This window comes from Arachis hypogaea, chromosome 17, assembly GCF_003086295.3.
Source record: "Arachis hypogaea cultivar Tifrunner chromosome 17, arahy.Tifrunner.gnm2.J5K5, whole genome shotgun sequence".
Taxonomy (NCBI): domain Eukaryota; kingdom Viridiplantae; phylum Streptophyta; class Magnoliopsida; order Fabales; family Fabaceae; genus Arachis; species Arachis hypogaea.
This window is the reverse complement of record NC_092052.1, coordinates 111,766,848-111,772,501: the sequence shown is the minus strand read 5'-3', so window position 1 is coordinate 111,772,501 and position 5,654 is coordinate 111,766,848. Positions and strand designations below refer to the sequence as shown.

The 5,654-nt window shown below is 35.9% G+C and overlaps 1 non-coding gene across 1 annotated transcript; it reads right to left on the bottom strand.

The window, feature by feature from the left end:
* Positions 1-2,646: 2,646 nt before the first annotated feature.
* On the bottom strand, positions 2,647-2,754 carry LOC112767572 (small nucleolar RNA R71). The gene has a single exon (XR_003185014.1). It is a non-coding gene; the product is annotated as a small nucleolar RNA R71 (small nucleolar RNA).
* Positions 2,755-5,654: the final 2,900 nt, after the last annotated feature.

Genomic DNA, 5,654 nt, shown 5'->3' with positions numbered 1-5,654 from the left:
TTTTATATTTTAATTATATTTTAATTATCAATTCACCATAACCATTTGAATCCGCCTGACTGAGATTTACAAGGTGACCATAGCTTGCTTCAAGCCGACAATCTCTGTGGGATCGACCCTTACTCACGTAAGGTTTATTACTTGGACGACCCAGTGCACTTGCTGGTTAGTTGTGCAAAGTTGTGACAAAGAACTAAGATTATGAACGTGCGTATTAAGTTTTCAGCGCCGTTACCAAGGAATGAACCGTCACGATTTCTGCGTACCAAGTTTTTGGCGCTGTTGCCAGGGATTGTTCGAGTTTGGACAACTGACGGTTCATCTTGTTGCTCAGATTAGGTAATTTTATTTTAATTTTAACCTTTTTGTTTTTATTATTCTTATTTTCGAAAAAAAAATTAATCTATGTTCTTCAGAATTTTTAAGAAGGAATTCTAGAGTTTCATGAAACATATTGAAGCCTCGCTGGCTGTAAAACCATGTCTAATTCATTTGGACTGGGACTTCCACTTATCAGCATAGAATGAAGTTGGATGAAGTATCAGCTGTTGTATGTCTGATTTGTATCTGCTGAAGCTTGGCTGGCCATTGGCCATGTCTAGTATTTTGGACCGGAGCTTTCACTGAAAGCTTGGCTGGCTAGTAAGCCATGTCTAATTCTTGGACTGGAGCTTTAGACTAACATTACAAGATTCCTGGAATTCTTATTAAAAATTTTGAAATCCTTATTTTGCTTTTTCCAAATAATTTTCGAAAAATACCAAAAATTTTAATAAAATCATAAAACCAAAAAAATTAATTTTGTGTTTCTTGTTTGAGTCTTGAGTCAAATTTTGAGTTTGGTGTCAATTGCATGTTTTTAAAATTTGTGCAATTTTCAAAAATTCATCATATGTTCTTCATGATCTTCAAATTGTTCTTGATGAATTTCCTTGTTTGATCTTTGCATTTTCTTGTTTTGTATTTTTTCTTGTTTTTCAAATGCGTTCTTGAATTATTAGTGTCTAGAGAATAAAAATTTTTAAGTTTGGTGTCTTGCATGTTTTTCTTTTCTTAAAAATTTTCAAAAATAAGTCTTGATGTTCATCTTGATCTTCAAAGTGTTCTTAGTGTTCATCTTGACATTCATAGTATTCTTGCATGCATCATTTATTTTGATCCAAAATTTTCATGCATTGAGTCTTTTTGATGTTTTTCTCTCTCATCATTAAAATTCAAAAATAAAAAAAAATATTTTTCCTTTATTTCACTCATAAATTTTCGAAAATTTGAGTTGACTTTTTCAAAACTTTTTAAAATTTAATTGTTTCTTATGAGTCAAATCAAATTTTCAATTTAAAAATTCTATCTTTTTCAAATCTTTTTCAAAATCAAATCTTTTTCATTTTCCTTTTGTGATTTTCGAAATTTTCAAATTTATTTTCAAAATATTTTTCTTATTTTGTTTCATAATTTCAAAATCTTTACTAACAATTAATGTGATTGATTCAAAAATTTTAAAATTTTGAAATCATATCTTTTTGTTTCTTGTTAGTCAAGTAACCAACTTTAATTTTCAAAATCAAATCTTTTTAAATTTCTCTTTTCAAATCTTTTTCAAAATAAATGTCAATCACATCTTTTTCAAAATCAATTTCAACTACTTTTCTAACCTCTTATCTTTTCAAATTGATTTTCAAATCTTTTTCAAATTAATCCTATCTTTTTTGTTTGATTCTTACCTTTTTCAAAACTACTTAACTAATTCTCTCTCTAATTTTCGAAAATCACCTTCCTCTTTTTCAAAATTCCTTTTTAATTAACTAATTGTTTTGAATTTTAATTTAATTTCATTTTTCTTTTTTTATTTTCGAATTTTAACTTTAAATTTAAAATAAAAACAAAAATATTTTTCTTTTCTTTTCAATTATTTTCGAATTCTTCCCTCTCTCATCTCCTTCTAATTATTTATTTATTTACTAACACTTCTCTTCATCTAAAAATTCGAACCCTCTCTTCCTCCTGGTGTTCGAATTTCCCTTCTTCTATTCTTCTCTTCTTCTACTCACATAAAGGAATCTCTATACTGTGACATGGAGGATTCCATATTTTCTTTTCTGTTTTCTTCTTTTTAATATGAGCAGAAAAAAAGATAAGAACATTCTTGTTGATGCTGATCCTGAACCTGAAAGGACTCTGAAGAGGAAGCTAAGGGAAGCTAAAGCACAACTCTCTGGAAAAAATCTGACTGAAATTTTCGAAAAAGAAGGAGACATGGCCAAAAATAATAACAATGCAAGGAAGATGCTTGGTGACTTTACTGCACCAAATTCCAACTTACATGGAAGAAGCATCTCAATCTCTGCCATTGGAGCAAACAATTTTGAGCTTAAACCTCAATTAGTTTCTCTGATGCAACAGAACTGCAAGTTTCATGGACTTCCATCAGAAGATCCGTTTCAGTTCTTAACTGAATTCTTACAGATCTGTGATACTGTTAAGACCAATGGGGTTGATCCCAAGGTCTACAGGCTTATGTTTTTCCCGTTTGCTGTAAGAGACAGAGCTAGAATATGGTTGGATTCTCAACCTAAAGATAGCCTGAACTCTTGGGATAAGCTGGTCACGGCTTTCTTAGCCAAGTTCTTTCCTCCTCAAAAGCTTAGTAAGCTTAGAGTGGATGTTCAAACCTTCAGACAGAAAGAAGGTGAATCCCTCTATGAAGCTTGGGAGAGATACAAGCAACTGACCAAAAAGTGTCCTTCTGACATGCTTTCAGAATGGACCATCCTGGATATATTCTATGATGGTCTATCTGAATTATCTAAGATGTCATTGGACCATTTTGCAGGTGGATCCATTCACCTAAAGAAAACGCCTGCAGAAGCTCAGGAACTCATTGACATGGTTGCAAATAACCAGTTCATGTACACTTCTGAAAGGAATCCTATGAGTAATGGGACGCCTCTGAGGAAGGGAGTTCTTGAAATTGATACTCTGAATGCCATATTGGCTCAGAATAAAATATTGACTCAGCAAGTCAATATGATCTCTCAGAGTCTGAATGGATTGAAGGAATCATCCAACAGTACTATAGAGGCATCTTCTGAAGAAGAAGCTTATGATCCTGAGAACCCTGCAATAGCAGAGGTGAATTACATGGGTGAAACCTATGGAAACACCTATAATCCCTCATGGAGAAATCATCCAAATTTCTCATAGAAGGATGAACAAAAGCCTCAACAAGGCTTTAATAATGGTGGGAGAAATAGGTTTAGCAATAGCAAACCTTTTCCATCATCTACTCAGCAACAGACAGAGAATTCTGAGCAGAATCCATCTAGCTTGGCAAATATAGTCTCTGATCTATCTAAGGCCATTGTGAGTTTCATGAATGAAACAAGGTCCTCCATTAGAAATTTGGAGGTACAAGTGGGCCAGCTGAGTAAAAGAGTCACTGAAACTCCTCCTAGTACTCTCCCAAGCAATACAGAAGAAAATCCAAAGAGAGAGTGCAAGGCCATTGATTTGACCATCATGGCTGAACCTACAAGGGAGGAGGACGACGTGAATCCTAGTGAGGAAGACCTCCTGGGACGTTCAGTGACCAATAAGAAGTTTCCCTTTGAGGAACCAAAGGAATCTGAGGCTCATCTAGAGACCATAGAGATTCCATTGAACCTCCTTCTGCCCTTCATGAGCTCTGATGAGTATTCTTCTTCTGAAGAGAATGAAGACGTTACTGAAGAGCAAGTTGCTAAGTACCTTGGTGCAATCATAAAGCTGAATGCCAAATTATTTGGTAATGAGACTTGGGAAGATGAACCTCCTTTGCTCACCAATGAACTAAATGCATTGGATAGGCAGAAATTACCTAAAAAGAAACAGGATCCTGGTAAATTCTTAATTCCCTGTAACATAGGCACCATGACCTTTGAGAAGGCTCTGTGTGACCTGGGGTCAGGCATAAACTTAATGCCACTCTCTATAATGGAGAAACTTGGGATCTTTGAGGTGCAAGCTGCCAAAATCTCATTAGAGATGGCAGACAACTCAAGAAAATAGGCTTATGGACAAGTAGAGGACGTGTTAGTAAAGGTTGAAGGCCTTTACATCCCTGCTGATTTCATAATCCTAGACACTGGAAAGGATGAGGATGAATCCATCATCCTTGGAAGACCCTTCCTAGCCACAACAAAAGCTGTGATTGATGTGGACAGAGGAGAATTATTCCTTCAACTGAATGAGGACAACCTTGTGTTTAAAGCTCAAGGATCTCCTTCTGTAACCATGGAGAGGAAGCATGAAAAGCTTCTCTCACTACAGAGTCAACCAAAGCCCCCACATTCAAACTCTAAGTTTGGTGTTGGGAGGTTCCAACCTTGCTCTGACTATCTGTGAGGCTCCATGAGAGCTCACTGTCAAGCTATTGACATTAAAGAAGTGCTTGTTGGGAGACAACCCAATGTTATTTAATTATATCTATTTTATTTTATTGCTATTTTATGTTTTTTTTAGGTTGATGATCATGTGGAGTCACAAAAACTAATGAAAAATCAAAAACAGAATGAAAAATAGCTTTAAAAATAGCTCACTCTAGGGGAGGAACTTACTGGCATTTAAACACCAGTAAGAAGCATCAAACTGGCGTTTAACGCCAGAAAGAAGCATCAAGTTGGCGTTAAACACCAGAAACAAGCACCAGACTGGCGTTTAACGCCAGAACAGAGCATGGAAGTGGCATTAAACGCCAGAAACAAGCAGCAAGCTGGCATTTAACGCTAGACATGCATACTAAGGGCGTTTTACACACCTAATTAGAGCAGAGATGTTAAGTCCTTGACCCCACAGGATCTGTGGACCCCACAAGATCCCCACCTACTCCACCTCTTCTTCTCTCCTCTTCACACCTTTCCATAACACTCTTCCCCAAAATAACCTCCACCAATCACATCCATTACTCCTCCAAAACCATCATACAACCCACCTACACCCACCCACTTAAATTCAAACCATTCACACACCTCCATCTCCTCTATTTTCTTCTTCTTCTACTCACTTCTCTCTTCTTTTGCTCGGGGACGAGCAAACCTTCTAAGTTTGGTGTGGTAAAAGCATTGCTTTTTGTTTTTCCATAATCATTTATGGCACCTAAGGCCAGAAAAACCTCTAAAAAGAGGAAAGGGAAGACAAAAGCTTCCACCTCCGAGTCATGGAAGATGGAGAGATTCATCTCAAGGGTCCATAGCTTAGTAGTAGAGCATTTGACTGCACAACAAGAGATCACGGATCTCAACAAGAGCTATGAGGGAGGAGCAACAAAGACAAGGAAGAGACAGAAAGGAGCTCAAGAGCACCGTTGGTTCTTCAAGAAGAGGAAGACGCCACCCTCACTAAGGTGAACCCGTTCCTTAATCTCCTTGTTCTTATTTTCCTGTTTTTCATTTACTATGCTTTATGTTTTATTTATGTTTATGTCTTCACTATATGATCATTAGTGTTTAAGTGTCTATGTCTTAAAGCTATGAATGTCCTATGAATCCATCACCTCTCTTAAATGAAAAATGTTTTAATTACAAAAGAACAAGAAGTACATGAGTTTCAAATTCATCCTTGAAATTAGTTTAATTATTTTGATGTGGTGACAATACTTTTTGTTTTCTGAATGAATGCTT